General features: G+C 38.8%; 1 non-coding gene across 1 annotated transcript; it reads left to right on the top strand.

The window, feature by feature from the left end:
• Positions 1–3,214: 3,214 nt before the first annotated feature.
• Positions 3,215–3,286, top strand: LOC127690313 (small nucleolar RNA SNORD50). The gene has a single exon (XR_007979041.1). It is a non-coding gene; the product is annotated as a small nucleolar RNA SNORD50 (small nucleolar RNA).
• The last annotated feature ends 18,842 nt before the right edge of the window (positions 3,287–22,128 follow it).

Genomic DNA, 22,128 nt, shown 5'->3' on the forward strand with positions numbered 1-22,128 from the left:
AGGAAGAAGTGTCCTTCTTTGTCTCTTTTGCTGACTTTAGGTTGAAAAAAAAATTTATCTGATATTAGAATGGCTACTCTGGCTCATTTCCTGAGACCATTTGCTTGTAAAAGTGTCTTCCCCTGCCAGGAGCCAAACTGACATTACTTTTCATTTAGAGTTCATTTTAAAGATAGGCTTTAGTTTTGACTTTTCCTCAGCTACAGACCTTGGAGAGATAGGGTGGTCACTGCCTTCCCAGAAGAAGAAAACACCTTGCAGCTGCCAGAGATTCACCTTGGCTGAATGCCCAGACTATGTGAAGAATCCCACTTGCTCACTTCTTCCCCTGCCTATATAAGTTCCCTGAGAAAATACAGTTTGATAGGTGTTGAGCAGTTACTTACTCTTGGCCTCTTCGCATCTCCTGTCTCTGTTTCTCTGCCCTTCTCTTCTAGGGTCCCCTGTCAAAAAACCCCACAGGTCGTGGCCTTCCAATCTTTTACTCTAAGGTAGTTTTTGTCTTTGACACTGAGGTGTGTCTCCTGTATACAAAAACATGTAGGGTCCTGTTTCCTTATCCAGTCTGTTAGCCAATGTCTTTTTATTGGGGAATTGAGTCCATTGATATTAAGAGATATTGAAGAATAGTGATTATTGTTTCCTGTCATTTTTATGTTATTTTTATATTTGAGTGGTTATCTTCTTTTGAGTTTGATGAAAGAAGGTTACTATCTTGCTTTTTCCAGGGAATAGTTTCCCTTTTGTATTGGTGTTTTACCCCTATGATCCTTTGTAGGGCTGGATTTGTGGAAAGATATTGTGTAAATTGGTTTGTCATGGAATATCTTTGTTTCTCCATCTATGGTGATTGAGAGTTTTGCTGGATATAGTAGTCTTGGCTGACATTTGCGTTTTCTTGGAGTCTGCATGAGATCCACCCAGGATCTTCTAGCTTTCATGGTCTCTGGTGAGAAGTCCGGTGTATTTCTGGTAGATCTGCCTTTATATGTTACCTGACCTTTTTCTCGTAATGCATTTAATATTCTTTCTTTGTTTTGTGCATTTTGTGTTTTGACTATTAAGTGATAAGAGGAATTTCTTTTCTAGTACAAACTATTTGGAGTTCTTGTATGTTTATGGGCATCTCTTTCTTTAAGTCAGATAAGTTTTCTTCTATAATTTTGTTGAAGATATTTACTGGTCCTTTCATTTGGGAATCTTATCTCTTCTATACCTCTTACACTTAGGTTTGGCCTTCTCATTGTGTCCTGGATTTCCTGGATGTTTCATGTTAGGAGCAATTTGCATTTTGCATTTTTGACTGTTGTGTCAATGTTTTCTATAGTATTTTCTGCACTTTTGATTCTTTCTTCCATCTCTTCTATTCTGCTGGTGATACTTGCATCTATGACTCCTGATCTCTTTCCTAGGTTTTCTATCTCCAGAGTTGTCTCCCTTTGTTATTTCTTTATTATTTCTATTTCCATTTATAGATCTTGCATGGTTTTGTTCAATTCCCTCACCTGTTTTGTTGGGCTTTCCTGTAATTCATTAAGAGAGTGTTGCATTTCCTCTTTAAGACCTTCTAGCTTTTCACCCGTATTCTCCTTTATTTCTTGAATGGAGTTATTCAAGTCCATCTTAAATTCCTCTATCATCATCATGAAATGTGACTTTAAATGAGAATCTTGCTTTTCTGGTGTGTTGCGGTGTTCAAGGTTCTCTGTGATGGGAGAGCTGGGTTTGGATAATGCGAAATAGCTTTGGTTTCTGTTGCTTATGTCCTTGCCCTTGCCTCTCAATGCAGCAACCAGTCATGCACTAGAGCCTTCAAATCATGATGCAAAATGATCTTTTCTCTTTAAAAATGTTGATTATCTAAATCAGTGTTTCTCACTCTTCCTAATCTGCTGCCTTTTAATACAATTCTTCATGTTGTGGTGATCCTCCAGCCATAAAATTATTTTCATTGTTAAATCATATTTTTGCTAGTTATAAATCATAATGTAAATATTTTGTAGATATAGGTTTATCAGTGGGGTCTCAATTCAAAAGTTAAAAATCACTGATCTAAATGTTCTTGCTATTGTGATGAAACCTAACACAGAAGATTTAAATGACAGGGCTGGTGTATTAGTTTGGGTTCTCTAGAGTCATAGAATGTATGTGCAGTCTCTACATCGTTAGGGAATTTGTCTATGACTTACAGTCTATAGTCCAACTCCCCAGAAATGGTCAGAAGCAGCTGTGGATGAAAGTAGAAGGATCTAGCAGTTGCTCATTCCCATGAGGCAAGCAGGCAAAGAAGAGTGAGTAAATCTTGCTTCTTCCAATGTCCTTATATAGATCTCCAGCAGAGGGTGTAGCCCAGATTAAAGGCTGTAGGTCTCCAGCAGAGGGTGTAGCCCAGATTAAAGGCATGTGTCTCCATGCCTTTGATCCCAGATGATCTTGAACTCGGAGATCTCCTTGTCTTTATCTTCTGGAATTCATCGCCACTATGCTTCAAGCTCTCCATGCCAAGATCCAGGTCAGAAACTTATATCTCTGAGCCTCCAGATTAGGATCATAGATGAGCCTTCCAATTCTAGATTGTAGTTCATTCCAGATATAGTCAAGTTGACAACTAGGAATAGCCACTACAGCTGGTGAGGCAGCTCAGCAGTTAAGAGTACTGACTGCTTTTCCAGAAGTCCTGAGTTCAATTTCCAGCAACCACAAAGTGGCTGACAACCATCTGTAATGAGATCTAGTGCCCTCTTCTGGTGTGTCTGAAGACAGCTACAGTCTACTTTATTGTGTTTATTTATTTACTTATTTATTTATGATAAAATAAATAAGCTTTTTTAAAAAAATTTAAAAGATACACAAAAATCATTTTGAAAATGACATTCATCTAATAACCTTAAAAATTTAGACTGGCTGTGGATATGGCTCAGTAAAGCATGTGCTTTGCAAGCCCAGGGACCTAAGATAAATTCATTCCCAGAACCAAATTAAAATTATGCTCGTTGTGGCACATGCTTAATATCACAGAGCTGGGTACTGGAGACAGAAGGATCCCATTGGGATGCCCCTTGTCCTGTAAAGATCCTAGATCAGGAGTAAGGATGGCTGTGAGTCACCATGTGGTTGCTGGTGTTTGATCTCAGTACCTTTGGAAGAACAGTTGGTGCTCTTCCCCCACTGAGCCATCTTTCCAACCCTGTGCTGAACTTCATGAAATTGGTTTAGTCTATGATGATACTATCCCAAATCTGAATTCCTGTTGAAAAACCACAGTTATGGATCTGGACTTTGAGATGGACCATTACAAATGGATTGTTGTGTTCTGTTTAATTTTGGCAGTAATATAATACCTATGCTTTTTGTTTTTTTAATTTTAGAGCCAGTGACAACAAGACTTGAGAATGAAAACTAGATGTAGTAAACATCCAGAAAATGCAGAGACAACAGGAAAATGCATAGTATTAGTACTGGGATGTTTGAGATAGGGTCTCCATGGACCTGGCTTTCCCTGTTAATCTGTCTCTTGATCAGGACAGCATCTGGTATGGCCTGCAGAGTTGATTCTTGTACATTTTTTGTGGGCTGTATGTCAATGGATTGTTTTGCCAATCCATTGACAGTGCTCTGTTCTGTGAAGGTTGTGGTGAGCTGACACACCTGTACAGACTGAGCAGAGTGAATGCAATCATGACCTTAATGAAGCAGGTCACCATCTCAATGATTGTAAACTTGATCATGAGCTATTTCCTTAGGCATCACACAGTGGATATTTGGGAATGTTGCAATAAACATCCAGTTGCAAATACTTCTTCAATTCAGTTTGTGTCAGATTAACCAGCGTGCCCTAGTACATGTTCCACTTCCATAGTTATTGAGTTTTCAGTTAGTGCATCAAGCACAGTAATGTCAGTCTCCTAACTAGCATGATTGTGCACATGATAAGGTTTTCCTGTGACATTGTCTGTTTTTGTTTGGGTTTTTTTTTTTTTTTTTTTTTTTGATTTTTTTTTTTTTTTTTTTTTGAGACAGGGTTTCTGTGTATAGCCCTGGCTATCCTGGAACTCATTCTGTAGACCAGGCTGGCCTCTAACTCAGAAATCTACCTACCTCTGCCTCCCAGAGTGCTGGGATTACAGACATGTGCCACCACCAGCACCTCCGGGCTCCCTGTAACATTGTCAAACACTGACTTGATCACATTTGTCCAGCCCTCCCTACCATTTCTTAATTTTGAAACAGGGTTTCTCTTTGACTGATTGGTCTTTATTGCACCTGCCTCTGCTTTCCAAGTGCTAAGATTAAATGGGCTTTACTTTCTAAATTCTTAACTGCTGCATATTTCCATTTTCCTTTATGGTAATTGACAAGGGCTGACTTGCTTTTTTTTTTTCCAGCAGTATCTCAAAATTGTCCTAATACTCAATTATAGAGATGCCTCAGTTTAGATTAAAGAAAGCTTATCCTTAGAATACTGTAAAATTGCCTGACTTCAATTGTTTTTGCTAGCCTGTATAAGGTAGTGTCACTGGTTATGGATAAATTATTCTAGCATGCTGTTGCTTAGTGGTAACACTTTTCAAGACAGTTCTCAGTATCCCAGGTTGTCTGCACTCTGGACTAGGCTGATGTTGAACTAGATCCTCCTGCCTCCCAAACGCTTGGATTAAAAGCATGTCAGCCCACCCCTCTACCTAATTCATCATTAAATTCAAGGTATTTAAATTAATTTTAACACTAAGCAGGAGGAAAGTAGTTTCGTTTTTATTCCCCTGTACATGTGAAGTTTACCTGGTACCATTGGTGAAAACTTGCTACATTTGAAAAATGTGAATATGCAGTTCTTTACGGGTTCTCTACTTTAGGTGCAATTGAATGTCTAGTCAGGTAGCTTTTTTTTTTTAGGATGTTAGAATTCCATTTGATACTGTGCTTTTTTTTTATATTGTGCTGTCTTCCAATGATCTGCTTTGCTGTATCACATGTTATTTGCCATGTCTTCTTTTTATTTATTTGAAGAAATACTGATTTCTCTTTTGATTTCATCCTTGGTTTTTTGTCTATTCGAGAGTAACTGAATTTCCGTATAAAGTGAAAACTGTGGATATATTTCAAGATGATCACTTGAGCCCAGTCAAAGTTTCACTAATTGATAAATCTCATAGACCCAGAACTTGCCTTTACTTTCAGCAGAAGTAGGTGGAGCTTGGATTTCCAAGACCAGTCTACAAGGCAGGGTTTAGAACACGGCTACACAGAGAAACATATGTTGAATTATGAAGAGGAAATGAAAGGTTTGGTGACCTTTAATCAAGTGGTAAAAGGTCAAACTGAGCCAGGGTTGGGAACTAAAAGTGTTTTAACACTTAACCTATTTCCTTTTCTTTTTGCTTATGGTTTTTCTTTTCTTTTTTTCTTTTTTTTTTTTTTAAGACAGGACTTCTCTGTTTATCCCTGGCTGTCCATGAACTGTGTAGACCAGGCTGCCATTCAACTCAGATCTCCCACCACCCTAATGCTGGGATGAAAGCATGTGTCACCACAGCTCAGCCCTCTGCCTAATTTTTCACTCTGATTCTAGGTATGAATGCTTAGCCATTTATTCTACAGGTTTCATTATTAGTGGGAGGAATCAAGTTTGTTTTTCCCCCTGTAGATATTATTTTCTTTGTATGATTGATGAGAGGACTTAATTTCTTCACAGGAAATCTTGGTGCCTTTTAAAAATAAGTTGGCTGTGCATGTGCAGTTCTTTATTGGTTCTCTGTACCATGTTTGGATGCAGTTGAGTGTACAGTCAGGTAGTCCCGAGCTTATTTTTACACTGACAATCACAGAGTCTTGGTTTCAGTTGTTATTTACTTATTCCTATTTCTTTAGGATGTTAAAAAGATTTTCATTGATCCTTTACTTTTTTTTTGGGGGGGGGGGCTTTGTGTTTCTATGTGCATGTTGATTTCTGTGAGTTCTAGTACTGCTTTTGCTGTATCACATGCTATTTGTTGACTCCTTTTTATTTATTTGAAGAAATATGAATTTCCCTTTTAATTTTATCTTTGATTCAATGCCTATTCAAGAGTAACTGAGGGCTGGAGAGATGGCTCAGAGGTTAAGAGCACTGACTGCTGTTCCAGAGTTCCTGAGTTCAATTTTCAGCAATGACATAGTGGCTTACAAACATCTTTAATGGGATCTGATGCCCTCTTCTGGTGTGTCTGAAGATAACTACAGTGTACTCAGAAAATTAATAAGTAAATTTTAAAAAAATGAAAAGTAATTGAATTTCCATGCAAAATGGGGATACAACTCAGGAGTCTAAAGCAGGTATATCACTTGAGCACAGTCAAAGGTTCATTAATTGGTAAATCTCATTGACCAAGAACTGGGTCAGATGATTTAAATTAATTAAAAAAACAAAATTGGTGTGGCACATACCTTTAGCATCAGCAGTGGCAGGTGGATCTCTAAGTTCTAAGGCCAGTCTACAGAGCAAGTTTCAGGACAGAACTACACAGAGAAACAGGTTAGGAGGGTTGTCTAAGAAATTTAAATCTTATTGACCTCTTATTGATGCTGGGAAACAGTTAAAAGCCACGCAGTGTTGTGAAATGATTTGAGTTCTAAGCCTCTGCCTGTTTCTGTAGTTTCTTCTGCTTATTTCCTTGCCTTCTGATGGGTGTTTTAATATATTTACTTGATATAGTCCAAGTCATTATATATTTTATATATTAAAGAGTACATGTCTGCTAAGAAGCCCTGAGATAAGCCATGTCTCCATTCTCTGTAAATATCGGTACAGGATGCTGAATAAAACCAAAAGGAACCTTACAGAAATAGAAAACACAAGTGAAGATTTTCTATGTTGGTTGATTACTTTGGAAGAGTAGATCACTGTTTCGACCTAGAGCTCCCTCAGACCAAGCTGGCCTTAGGAATTTATGGCAATCCTGCCCCCCAACTGTAGATTACAGGTAAGTTTCACCATGCCATCCAGAGAATCCTTCCTATTAAATGATTAAAAAATGGAGTCCAAACCAGTTGAACTTTAGGAAACATACAGCTAGGCTTAAGGTACTGCATGAATAAAGCAAGGTATGGATTCAGATGTATTTGTGATACAATGGGATCTTGGTATTAATGTGATGGGAAAAATTGAATTCCAGATAAGGTTGAATGCTATGTACATTGCAGTTTCTGAGCAGATGGGTTCAAATTGTAATGCATTTTCAGTAAGATATTGTGATGATAATTTGATGTGTTCATTATGCATTGAAGGTAGAACATGGTCAGGTTTTATATGGTAGGGAATAGGGATGTTTTGTTTATGTGTGCAATTGCCCTTTTGTGCCAGAGTGGCATGTTGGATCTCAAGCTAGAGTTCAGCTGCTGTAAGGGAGCTGGGTACTGAACTTGGGTCCTGAAAGCAGTAAGCACATTTGACCACTGAGCCATCCCCATCATTAACCTGAACAAGAGACAAGTTCAAACAAGGCATCGTTTTAGTGGAAAGTAAAATTATTTTCCATTAAATTTACTAACTCAAACCTTTTAATATACACTGGATGACATTTTTGGCTAAACCTCCCAATTTAGAGATTCTGACTGAATAATTCTTTTTGTCAATAAAGGGCTAAATTTTTTGTTACCTGGGACCTGAACCTTCTTAAGGAACTTACCTGAGATCTCAGTAGAGACTCAAGTCTTAAAAAAAAAGCTGGGGTCTGGGGCTTGAGAAATGGCTGCAATTCAAAGAACCTGGGTGTTGAAAGTGCACACCTTTAATCCAGGCACTCCTGGTTCCAGGCTCACACTGTCTGTCCCCCTAACACCACTCACCTCCTCTGAGAGAGTGGAGATTCCCCCATCCCCAGTATCCAACTGATGGCTCAGCAGTTAATAGCACAGGCTGTTCTTCAAGAGGTCATGAGTTTAAGTCCCAGCAACCACATATAATCTCAGAGCCATCTATAAAGTGATCTGATGGCCTCTTCTGTCATGCAGGTGCACATGCTGATTGAGACATGTATTTAGTTTGTTTTGTTTTATTTGAGTCAGTGTCTCACTATGTAGCTCTGGCTTTCCTGGAGCTGAAGTTTGTAGGGCAGGCTGGCCTGGAACCACAGATTGCCCAGCCTCTAACACCAGAGTGCTGGGGTTGAAGGTGAGTGCCTCCACACCCAGCTTAGAAGAAAGATTCCCAATTGAGAAAATGCATGCATAGGATTGTCCTAGCCTATGGGCAAGTCTAGGGCGAGTTAGTAATTAGTGGTTGCTTAGCATCACTCCTGGGGAGGTGAGCCTGAGTAGTATAAGGAAACAAGCTGTGCTCGGTGCTGGTGTCAGGCAGTTCTCTGCGAGCTGAGGGCAACCAGAGAAACACTTTCTTAGGAAAAAAGAAAACTGAGCAAGCCAGTGGACACCTTTTCCCAGTGGAGCCATTCCTCCATGGCTTCTGTTTCAGCTCTCTCCTTGAGCTCTTCCCTGACTTTCCTGTGTGATGGAGTGTGGGCAGGGTGCTATGAGCTGAAATAAACCCTTTCCTCTCCAAGTTACTTGTGGTCTTGGTGTTTATTAAAGCAATGGAAACACTAACAAAGAAGGGAATCCTTAGGTAAAAATATAACCCCCATTGAGAAAGAGCTTTTAAAAGAATTATTTTAAAATCTTAATATTAAGACTGTGCATTACATTGGGTAGTGCTGGTACACACCTTTAATCCCAGCACTTGGGAGGCAGAGGCAGGTGGATTTCTGAGCTCGAGGTGAGCCTGGTCTACAGAGTTAGTTCCAGGACAGCCAGGGCTATACACAGAAACCATGTCTTAAAAAACCAAAAAAAAAAAAAAAAAAAAAATGGCTGTACATTCCTGGTCTAGGAAGATGGCTCAACAGGTAAAGACACTTACCATCAAACCTGTGGACCTGCTTCCCCAAGCCAAGATCTCCATATTCCCAGTGTGATATCAGCATGTGCTCACAAATAAATGTAAAAATACAAAAAGAAAAACTTTTGGGGACTGTTTCTGTTATCATTAGAGGAAGCAGATTCTTGACTCTCAGGTTGAGTAATAGAAGCTCCAAAAGAATCAAAGACTAAAGTGTAAGACTTTCATGAAGCCACATCTGAACTAAAATAGAGGCTACTTAGCATTGGACACAGCAGGAGAAAGTGTTCTTAAAAGCTTATCACAAACTAAAGTTCTGGGACTGGACAGATGACTCTTATTTAAAGAGAGAATTACTGTTCTTGAGGACCTGAGTTAAAATCTCAACACCTATCTAGTCAGACAGGTCACATCTACCTGTAACTCCACCTCAAAAGGTAATCCTACACCTCTGACTTCTGTGGGTGCCTGTACTCACACGGTGTACAGGTGCTCAGACATACATAAAAACAAAATCTTAAAAAAAAACTGAAGCCCCAACTGGATAACTTGACTTGTTCCAAAATAAGAAATATCAACTGGTAAAGGGCCTTGCTGTCAAGCCTGACTGGACACCCCACGGACCATACTGTAAGGGAGAAACCAACCTGGCCTCTGTCTTTGATGTGTATAACATGGCACAGCTTGATAGACACACCAAACAAAAATATTTTGGAGAAAATAGAAGGGTGATTTAAAGGAAAGGAAGGATAGAAAAGAGACCTCAGTGGGAGAGGAAGCCCCTAGCCTCTCAGACTTGTGCCAGTGTAAGGGGATACCTTTAGATATCGCCCTCTCCAGGTCAGAGAAAAAGTGACAGGGGATGGAGGCAGGATTTGAGATGGGGTGACCAGGAGGGGAGTAGTAAGAGGGATGTAAAGGGAATAATTAAAGAAATTAAATTTATGAAAAATTGGTGTTCAGACCCAAACAGAATTCAGAACAGATGAATCTTAAATGTCTGAGAAGCACTTACAGAAATGTACATCCTTAGTTATCAGATAAGGACAAATCAAATTGACTCAGAATTCACCTTCACATTCATCAAAATGGATGAAGAAAAAATGTTAAGTTGCAGTTCATCCTGGAAAAGATGTGGAGCAAAGAGAACACTCCTCCATTGCTGGTGGGAATGCAAACTTGTGCAGATGCTTTGGAAATCAATTTGGTGGTTTCTCAGAAAAGTGGAAATAGAACTATCTCAAGGCCCAGGTATACCACTCCTGGGTATACAAAAACAAGATGCTCTAACATTTAATCCCAGCACTTGGGAGGCAGAGGCAGGCAGATTTCTGAGTTCGAGGCCAGCCTGGGCTACAGAGTGAGTTCCAGGACAGCCAGGGACACACAGAGAAACCTTGTCTCAAAAAACAAACAAACAAATAAAAAGATGCTCTATCAAACCATAAGGGCACATGCTCCAATATGTTCTTTGTAGCTTTATTCATAATAATCGGAAACTGAAAACAACCGAAAAATGGATAAAGAAAATGTGGTCCCTTAACATAAAGGAATATTACTCAAATATTAAAAACAATGGCACCATTAAATATGTAGACAAATCGATGAATCTTGAAAAGATCATCCTGACGGGTGGTGGTGGCACACACCTGTAATCCCAGCACTCTGGGAGGCAGGGACAGGTGGATTTCTGAGTTTGAGGCCAGCCTGGTCTACAGAGTGAGTTCCAGGACAGCCAGAGCTATACAGAGAAACCATGTCTCAAAAAACCAAAGCCAAAAAACCAAAACAAAGAAAGAGAGAAAGAAATGAAGGAAGGAAGGAAGGAAGGAAGGAAGGAAGGAAGGAAGGAAGGAAGGAAGGAAGGAAGGAAGGAAGGAAGGAAGGAAGGAAGGAAGGGACGAAGAAAGGAAGGAAGAAAGACTCGGGAAAGCCCACTGACACTATTAATCATATATGGCCATACTTGCAGATCGGTGCCTAGCCTAACTCTCATCTGGAAACAGATGCAGAGACCCACAGCAAAACATTAGGTAGACCTTGAGGAATTCTGTGTAAGACAGGAAGGAAAGATTGAGGGAGCCAACAAGTCAAGGACACTACAGGAAAACCTACAGAATCACTGACCACAACCACCAAACAGAGAACATCAATGGAACTTAGGCCCTCTGCACATATGTAACAGATATGCAGCTTGGTGTTCATAGGGAACATGCCAGAGCATGAGATGTTAGTGACTTTTTTGCCTGTCCTGAGCTACCTGCTTCCTAATTGGGCTGCCTTGTCTAGCTTCAATAGAAGAAGATGTGCCTAGTCATACTGCAATGTGATATGCCAATGAGGTTTAATATCCATGGGAGTCTTCTTCTCTGAGAAGAAGGGGATGAAGGATAGTAGAAGGAGAAGTGAGGAGAAACTGGGAAGATAAGAGGGAGGGGAAGATGGAGTTGGGACACAAAGTTAATTGATCAATTAATTAATGAATGGGAAAAACACTCATGGTATTGACATTAAAAACAGATTGATCAGTGGTATCAAATCAAAGACACAGTAAGAAATCCACACACACATTGAATCCTGATTTTTGATACAAAAGGCAGAAATTCATAATGGTGAAAAGAAAACACCTTCAACAAATAATGCTGATCTATTTGGATCTGAAGTTGTAGAGGAATGCAAATTGATCCATATCCATGACCCTATGTAAAACTCAAGACCAAGTGGATTGAAGACCTCAATATAAAACAAAATACTCTGTACCTGATAGAAGAGAAAGTGGGGGAAAGTCTTGAACTCAATGGCATAGAAAACAACTTCTTAAACATAAAACCAGTAGAACAGGTACTACAAACAATGACTAAATATTGGCTCCTCATGAAACTGAAAAGCTTGTGTATAGAAAAGTACACCATCAATAGGATAAAATGGCAGCCTTTAGAATAGAAAAAGATTTTCACCAATTCAACATTCAGTAGAGGGCTAATATCTAAAATATATGAAAAACTCAAGAAATTAGTCATCAACAAACTAAATAGTTCAATTATAAAATGGAATACACGTGTACCAGAGAATTCTCAATGGGGGAATTACAAATATCTGAGAAACACTTAAATGCTCAACATCCTCAGCTATCAGGGAAATGCAAATCAAAACACCTTTGAGGTTCCATCCTATACTTGTCAGTGGTTGAGATCAATAACATGAGTGACAGCTCATGCTGGTGATTAGGGGAACAAACCACTATCTGCCAGGAGCCATTCTCACAGAGATCTCAAAAACCCCCTCCTCTCAGCCATTTCCAGCTTGCTTTCTCTAGGCTGCCTTTAGAATGAAATGTACTAGTTTAAAGATTAGTCAAGTAAGCTAGATGGTCAGTATGTACAGAGCTTACCAGAGTGGGCTTGAACAAAGGAAGCTCACCTGTGGTTAGTTTACCATAGCAATTCCTTTCCACTTCACCTCCTCATAATCGAAATATGATGCCAAGTTCCTACTGCACCTGCCCAACCTTAGCTGAGACCCTGAGAGACAATTATGAGAAACTGTTCCTGAGATATGATGCTAACCCCCTGAGATTGTTCCCCGAATACAATGACTTTCCCCCTTCACCCCTCCTTACACCTGCTTGCTTGCCTTTATAAGGCCTTGTGTGAAAATTAAACATTGACAGCTTGATTGGGTTTCAGGTTTGCTGTCTGGTTCTTTTGTGTCTGTCTCGTCACTAGCCTTTGCCTAGGTGGTTCCAGGACCCTCCTGACTGTCCTGTGCATGAGGACAACTATCTCTGGCAGCTGTAATTACTTGTACAAGCATTATGGAAATCAATATAGTTCCTCAGAAAACTGGAAACTGATCTCTCAAGACTCAGCTATACCACTAATGGGCATTTACCCAAAGGGTACACTATACTATCACAAAAACACTTGCTCAGGTACATTCAAAGTGACTTTATTCATAATAGCCCAAAACTGGAAGCAACATTAAATTTCCCTCAAATGAAGAATGGATAAATTAAATGGGGTACTTTTATTCCCATGCAAAATATCATTTATTATGAATTACTGAAAAATAAACACTTAAATAAGTACTACTTGTACAATTACTGATGTCCTTTTAAAGAATATTTTAGGTATTATTTATTTCTTAGTTATTTAGTTATTAGTGGAAACTTGTATATATTAATGTGGGTGCCAGTGAAGGACACAAGCGTTCATATCCCCTCTTGGGAGGGAGCTGGTTTTGAGCCATCCAATAAGAAACAGAAGTTGAGTCTTCCTCAGGCCCTTGATACCCTGTTTTTGAATGTGACAGCATAATAGCTTTCTGCCCAAACTTTGTTGATATGAGCATGTTTGGGCACTGAGTATAATGGCTATTTTGTAAGATCAAATAAGTATAACCATGCTAATGCTTACGATACTCAGTATCTTGGCTGTATCCAATCACAAGCTCAGCATAATAGTCTTTCATCACCAAAGATATTTTATTCACATTTCTAGCACAAATGAGTTATTTTGGTTGTGACTTAAATAGCTAAATCCAAACTGAAAACAAATAGCTTCTTTTTGTTTGTTTGTTTGTTTGCTTGTTTTTTTTAAGACAGGGTTTCTCTGTATAAAAGAGCCCTGGGTGTCTTGAAATTGCTCTATAGACCAGGTTGTCCTTGAACTCAGAGATCCACCTGCCTCTGCCTTGGATTAAAGGGGTGCACTACCATGCCTCGCAATGTTTCCAGTCTTTAAGTGTCTGCATTTCCCCTGTTTCTATTCTCTCTTGGCCTTCAGTCTTTTTCTTTGCCTCTGGTTCATCCACACTGGGTACTGTCCATGCAGGTCCAGAGTCTTTCTGTTCCTCTTAATTTCAGTTTCTATTTTCATATCATCCTTTTCATCATCCATGTCACACTGCACTTTCTCCTGGCAATATTTGGGTTCCACCACAGTTTAAATTTCTTCAACGACTTTCATTAAAGCATCACCATCAACTCTGAGAATACTTTTAAGTCTGTTGAGCTCCCTCGGCACATTTTTCTTTCTCTTCGCAGCAAGCATCTTCATTTCCACTTACTCTGACACCTTTTACCCATGCTTTACTTGAGAAACACCACTGCTCACCATGAGTAACACACCAACAAGAAGCACAGACACTTCCCTCCATAAATGTGGTACTTTAATAATATGGAATATTACACACCTATTTTTAAAAATGACATCATGAAATTTGCAGGAAAATAGATGGAATTAGAGAAAAACACCCTCAATGAGGTAACACAGACCAAGAAAAACTAGCATGGTACATGCTCAAGTATAAATGAATATTAGCTCTTAAGTAACTGATAATCATGCTACAGTCCACCAACCTAGAGAGGCCAATTAACAAAGAGGACTCTACCAGGGACAAAGGTATATCACTTACAAGGGTGAATTAGCATACATTTGAGGGGAGACTAGGGCAGGTAATGATAGGAACAAGAGTGATCAAGTTCTCAAGGAGGACTGAAAGGAGAGTATGGGAGAGACAACTGGAAATGGATGACATTTGGAGCTGATTAAGACATCTAGTGAAATTGAAATTCCCTGGAATTTACAAAGGTGATACTAAAGACCATTCTCATCAATGGAGCCCTGGACCATCCATATTCCATAACCAGGCTACTTACAGTGGTGGGACTGCAACATGAACCCAGATACAGTCCTTAGACCTACAGTGTATCTGGCCAGAAATATGTGCTGGAGCAATGGAGAAGAACTTTTGGGAGTGGCCAAATAGTGACTGGTCTAACTCTAAGCCCACAGCAAGAGTGGGAGCCATGCCTGACACTATGTGGAAAATCAAGAACTGGGATCTGGATAGCCAAGGACCTAAGGTAGGAAAAATAAGTCAATGAAATGGTTCCTAGTGGTATTCTGCTATACTCATAGATTGGGGCCTAGTTCAATAATCATCAGAGACTCTTTCCCTAGAAGCGGATGAGAGCCAATGTAAAGACTCAGCCATTCAGTAGGTAGAGAGCCCAAATTGGGGTACTCCATTAGGTCTCTCAACTTAGAGCTCAAGGAATCCCATGCAAGTTGGGGAGGAAGAATTATAAGAGCCAGAGGAGTCAAGGACATTAGGATAATACAGCCCACAGAATCAACCAAGTAGTGTTTCTGGGGGTTCACAGGGACAGAAGCAGCAATCCTGGAGCACTGGTCTGTGCTTAGGTCCTCTGCATGTTATGGCTTTTAGCTTGTGGCTTTGTAGGACTCCTAACAGTGGCTAGAGGTCTGACTCTTTTGTCTGCTCTTAAGATCCATTTCCTCCTACAGGTCTCCCTTGCCCAGCCTTGGTCTGGGAAAAATGGAAGGAGAGGATATGATACGGCTATATTGTACTAAAGAATAAATTTTAAAATGTATATATGTATATATATACATATATATATATACACATATATATACACACATGTAGTTTTGTATTTTACCTTATTACATATGAATTCAAAAGACCACAATAGTTAAATAAGAAAGGATCTATACTCTATAATGCTCTAAATGTGGCCAAGATGAAGGCCTTTTGCCTGCACCAAAATTACATTTGAGGAGCTTGGAACAGGAGATAAGACACTGAGTTGCTGTGACTGTCCTACTGTGATTTTTATTTTCCCTCATTTATTAATTTAAGGCAACTTCATATATTGATTATTCACCCATGAACTCTCCTTCTACTCCCTCTTCATTTGTGTGAATATTTTGAGATGTTCTGGTGATTTGGCTGGTATGATGTATCTGCCTCTTCTGTAAAATTCCCTGAGTGTTAGACTAGTGTTAGATATGGAGATGATGCATAGTTGATATATCAAAAGTGATGTTTTATGATTGGAAAAAACTTTCAGGAAATTTGGGAATTTGGAGATTCTCCAGAATTCTGTACATTATATAAATGCAACACTAACATTTGCTTTTTCTAATAGAAATGAGCACATTAGAAACACAAAACACAGCCAGGCAGTGGTGTCATGGGCCTTTAATCCAAGCACTCTGGAGGCAGAGGCAGGTGGTTTTTTAAGTTCCAGGCCAGTCTGATCTACAGAGTAAGTTCCAGGGCCAGGGCTATACAGAGAAACACTGTCTCGAAAAGCTCCCTCCAAAAAAATTCCACAGAAAACACCTCATCCTCTTTGAGCTTAATGTCTCTATATTTTGAGATCTTATTGAATTGCACTATTGTTGATTATTCTTCTCAAATACCTGGGGCTGGCCAAGTAGTCAACACGTGGCATTTCTTATGCCTACTGTGTTCTTAATTAGTCTAGTCTTTTCTAAAATAATATTTGCAATAAGATTCCTAAAGGGACACCCTAATTTTTCAGGTCTCTGTATAGTCCTTGGTGTAATATTCTGGTCAGAGCATTGACATCACACAAGTCAAACCATGTGTGAACAAAAAAATGTTCAATGCAGTAAATTATCCATATGTTGGGATATTAAGAAGTGTAACTTAGATTAAGCCTTTAGGAACAACATAAGAAAGACAGAGGGAACCATACTGGCTAACCAAAGGGAAGGTAAAAATTTGAGAATTCATTTCTGAAAATCTAGGATGATGAAAGAAAGTGGCCTTGGAAGGACATCACAATCTGCTTCTCTTAGTGTTCTCAGGTACACAGGACACTAGCAAACTACCAATGAGAGGTTTCTAGAAGAGGATTCTAGCTTTTGAATGTCAGAAAAGAAATGTGTGCTCTCAGACACTGGAAGAATATTCGATATTTAAAGCTGTTTTATGTTGGGGACCATTAATTAGCATTTTTCAAGGTGTCCCCAAATAAAACAGCTGTAAAATAATGAAAGTGAAAGAATAGGGGGAAACTTGGTTTTTTCTAGAAAAAAAAAATCCCTTCTCTCTGAAGGATGAAAGCATGGTTTTATCAATCACAGATGGCACATAATTATATTTGTTTAGATCAAATAGTGATTAAAGCTTTTATTGATCAACAAAACTGCCTACAGTATATGTGTTTCTCTGCTTGACACCATTAAGTTAGAATCACAGATACATAATATTTTAATAGTCCTCGAATCCTCCTTTGTATCCTGAGCACACATAAATTTCTAATTCTACAGTAGATCTTAGATTCTAATTAATAATTCTTACAAGTATGTAAAAACAAAGGAAAGCAGTACCCACTGTGAAATTAAGTATTCTGGGAGGAACATGTGGACCACAGATAAGAAGAAAGCAGTCACCCATCTTTTACATTTAATATCATTGATATTTGTTTTAGTTAGGTTTTGACTGCTGTCAACAGACCCCATGGCCAAGGCAAGTCTTAAAAAGGACAATAATTAATTGGGGCTGGCTTACAGGTTCAGAGCTTCAATCCATAACCATCAAATTGGGAGCATGGCAACATCTAGGCACTCATGATACAGGCAGAGATGAGGATTCTACATCTGAAGGCTGCTAGTAGAAGACTGGCTTTCATAAAGCTAAGATGAGGGTCTTAAAGCCCACACATTCAGTGACACTCATACTCCAACATGGTCACACCTTCTAATAGTGCCACTCCCCGGGCCAAGCATACATAAACCATCACAATATTTAATCACAAACATGAAATTCTTAGGCAAATGGATGGAGCTAGAGAACATCAAACTAAGTGAGGTAACCCAGACTCAAAAGGTGAATCATGGTATGCACTCACTAATAAGTGGTTATTAAACTAGAAAACTGGAATACCCAAAACATAATCCACACATCAAATGAGGTACAGGAAGAAAGGAGGAGTGGCCCCTGGTTCTGGAAAGACTCAGTGAAACAGTATTCGGCAAAACCAGAATGGGGAAGTGGGAAGGGTTGGGTGGGAGGACAGAGGGAGAGAAGGGGGCTTACGGGACTTTCTGGAGTGGGGGGCTAGAAAAGGGGAAATCATTTGAAATGTAAATAAATTATATCGAATAAAAAATTTAAAAAAAAATGTATGTAGCATGTTAAAAAAAAAAAAAAAGAGAGGACCCATTACCATAGAAAGGTACTAGCATAGTAGATACGGCTTCCTATGATCATGTGTAGACAGTACAGTAGGAAGGCCTGACATTGTAATAGAAAGTTCCAGGGCAGTAGCTGTATATGAGGGAACTCTTGGCTACATCCAGGAAACTCACATATCCACCCTCACAATCAAGGAACACGCCAACCCGGCCAGCTGGCTTCTCTATATAGTGGTGCAATGATGGGCAGGTGGTGAGAAGACTGTAAACATCACCGTCCTTCAAACACACAAGAAGAAATGCACCTTCAGATCCAATATCAGAGTTTCTCAACCAGAAATTGTAACAGACCCCTACAGCCCATTGCTCATGGTCCTTCAAATCCAGCTCCCAGTAATATTTTCCTGTGGTAAAGCTCTCTGCTCCCCAGGAAGTACGATAAGATCCAGGCACATCCAGAAATGGATTGTCATGGCGAGGTCTAAAGCTGAGTCTTCTGAAATTAAAAACTCGTCTTGGCTGGCAGTTGAACAGGATTAAATTTTGAAAGAAAATTTTCACTGTGGGAAGAGACAACATTTTCGTTAAAACAAATATTTACATTTATCAGTTGACAGAGAGAGGGGTCCCTAGACATTTTCTGGGTTTTAAAAATAGAAAGCCTAAGACTGGAAGGGTAGGTATAGCCCAGGTAAATAAAAGTCAAGAGGTTTCCCAAAGAAACAGAATGAGCACATAATGAAAACTGCTTTGAAAATCTGTAGAAGCTGCAGAGGTGGAGGCCACAGCACAGAACTGCACAGTTCTGTCAGAGGCTTTAGTTACACCGGGAAAGCAAGCTGTGTGCAGTGTAATGAGGACCTCTGAAGGCTGTACCCCTGAGTCTCCATGAAAAGTTATTCCTAAGTCCTAGGTCATGATTGCTATCAACTTATAGTTTTGATTTTCATCCCACTATGCAGATTTGTACGATAAATCTAAGCATGCATTAGAGGTTGCTCCCTAGTAGCAATTGTCTGCATTTAACTAATTCCTGGTTTCTCTGATATTCTTTCCCTGTGATGTTACAATCCATATTTTGGTCTCCCTGTGTGATTCAGACTGCCCCATGTCTTTTCAACTTGTTTTTTATCATCATCATCATCATCATCGTCATCGTCATCATCAATTACTATTATTATTACTATTATTATTATTATTATTATTATTATTATTGGTTTTTTGGATTTTGGAGTTTTTGAACCAGGGTTTCTCTGTATAGCCCTGGCAGTCCTGGAACTCACTTTATAGACCATGCTGGCCTTGAACTCAGAAATCTGCCTGCCTCTGCCTCCCAAGTGCTGGGATTGTAGGTGTGTGCCACTACCCCCAGGCTTCGTTCTATTTTTTATTGCATGTGATAGATGACTTTTTTTGTGATCATTTCTGTAGTTTCTTTGAGATAGGATTTCTTGCTATATACTCTTGACTAGCCTGGAACTCACTATGTCAATTTATCTGGCCTCAAACTCTTGGGCAATCCTCCTGATGCCATGTTTTTACTATTGGGGTTACAAGTGAGTGCCACGATATCTTGTGAATTTTTAATCTATGGAGTATAATACACTTTAAAAATTCAACTGATAGCTGAGCATGTTTTCACATGTCATTAATTAAAGCATTCCAGAGCCAGAGGCAGGTGGATCTCTGTGAGTCCAAGCCCAGTCTGTTTTATAGAGCTGGTCCCATGATAGCAAGGGATATAAAGAGAAATAATGTCTTCAAAATAAAAAAAATCAATTTAATTATATTAAACTGTCCGGAGTTAATCATTCTGTGTATCTCAAAGAACAAATGAAACTATATTTTTCAGCCTGAATCATGTACATCATTAAATTCGTATTCATTAATCTTTGCTTGTAAAATGACCTTCTGTCTAAATATGATTACAATGTGGCTTAACTAAACTAATCTTTTTAGGGAATTAAAATATTCACTGTACAAATCTTATCTCACAGTTCAAGGGCAACTCTGGACATTATATCAGTGCTGACACTCACCTTGGAAGTGGTTGAACCTTGCAGCCAGCCCAGTATTGGGAAGGACAATGAGTTTTGGATTCATACACTGTGTCAGCTGCACTAACTCACTCCTGCAAGGAGAAGACATTGATCAGCATGTACTACAGATATCACCCCAGTGATGAGGAGAAATCTTCAGTAGGAGCCAAGTATTAAAACCCTTGTCATACAACCTGACAAGTGAAGTTCAATCTCAGGAACCAATGGTGAAGGGAGAGGACAGGCTCCTGAGAGTGCTTCTGTGTCCCGCACACATGTGCACTCACATAGGTATTCCTAACAAACCAAATTGATAAAAGGAAACACTTACCTGAACATTTTTCACACAGAACATTTTCTGGTATTAAAGAAAGCCCATGGTCAGGAGACAGGGTGGTTTCCTCTTAGATGCTCTCTCTCAAGCCCTTCCTATTACCAACCTCTTCCCTGTGCTTCCAGCCCCTTTCTTCTACTACCAGGAAAGTACAGCCCATGGGCCTCAATGATTAGGATTTGAAAACAACAAATTTTAGCTCAAGCCTATTACATACACTGCTTCATTCATAGGGAAAAAGAAAAGACACTGTCTGGAGGATGCAAACAGGCTTCATATCCTTGAAAACAATCCCAAAGTCATCATCCATACACAATTAAGTATTTTCTATGTAAAGTATATCTGTAAATTGCTAAGAAGGCTTGTCCAGCTTTGAATGATAGTTCATAGTATCCTGGTTTACACTGAGGATTAAACTCACCTTCTGAACAAGTCATCCAAATCCTGCAAACAAAACAAGAGAAGATATCTGAAGAAACAGCCTGCAATTTATTTCTATATATACATAAAGATTTATTTTAGAGACTTATTTATTCATTTTATGTATGTGGGTATATGCTTGTTCCCTTCAGACACACCAGAAGAGGGCATCAGATCCCATTAGACAGTTGTGAGCCACCATGTGGTTGCTGGAAATTGAACTCAGGTCTGCTGGAAGAGCAGTCAGTGCTCTTAGCCGCTGAGTCATCTCCCCAGCCCATAAAGCTTTTTTTCCCTTTGCCTTCTGTTTATAAATTTATTTGTTCCCTTAAACATTCCACGTAAAAATTTAAATAAATTCAACAAACTCTTACTAGTTTATATTGTTAGTTACTGCAGTCAGCAGTGGTGCAATGGACAAAGAATCAGAATAATATAATAGTTTATTTTGTCTTTAGAAAACTTCCCACTTCCTTATTTGGCAAGAACTGGACAATCTCAGGACCAAGCTTATTAGTATAATACAAATAACACAGTGCTTAAAACATGGAATGACGACTTCAGGGTTTTATTCTGGAGTCTTACCCATCCCTCTTGACATCAACAATAACTGGCTTATTGTCAACAAGCAATACCATTTTTTATTGTAAAAATGAAGACATAATAATATAGGCTTTGGAAATACAGAAAATGGAATTTAATTCAGGGGCTTAATGGTATTCTGTGCATTGTCCTAAATATCTTAATGAAATGCAGGTTGTTTACTTAGAGTTTAGATTTCCTCAGCCACTGTCATAATTTTAGAGCTGGAAAGGACCCTTTCTTTGTCTTCTCAAAATCTCATATATATATATATATATATATATATATATATATATATATATATATATATATATATGTGTGTGTGTATGTGTGTGTGTGTAGATATATATATGTAGATATATGTATGTAGATATATATGTAGATATATATAGATATGTATATATATATAGATATATACATATGACCTTCACAGTATTAGAACCATAGTATTTTTAATTCATTGTGTTTGTCTTCACCATTTAACCATAGTCCTTTAAAGTTAACAACTGGGCCTTGTTGACCCTTTCTTAATTACTTAGCCAGTAAGTAATATTTACTGAAGTTAATTTAACTGACAATTCTGAATCATTGTCTTCTACATTTTGCACACAGGGAAATTGATGCTCAACAAGAAGAACCATATATAAAGAAAATTTAGTCATCACTACACTGATTCCCCCTGCAATTGTATTTTCAAGTTTCAGGATAATGTCAATGAAGTGGATTAGCACAATGGGATGAATTCTTAATGAAATCAGGATGTGAGAATATTTGAGAAGCATATTAGGTAGGAGTTATACACTGCTTTGTAACACACAACTGTCTACAAAGAGGACTTTCTTTGATCTTGTATATAAAGCATGGGATACTTTCATTAAAGATACTTTAAAACTGAGGCCTAAGCCT

The sequence above is a fragment of the Apodemus sylvaticus genome, chromosome 7 (genome assembly GCF_947179515.1).
Source record: "Apodemus sylvaticus chromosome 7, mApoSyl1.1, whole genome shotgun sequence".
Classification (NCBI taxonomy): domain Eukaryota; kingdom Metazoa; phylum Chordata; class Mammalia; order Rodentia; family Muridae; genus Apodemus; species Apodemus sylvaticus.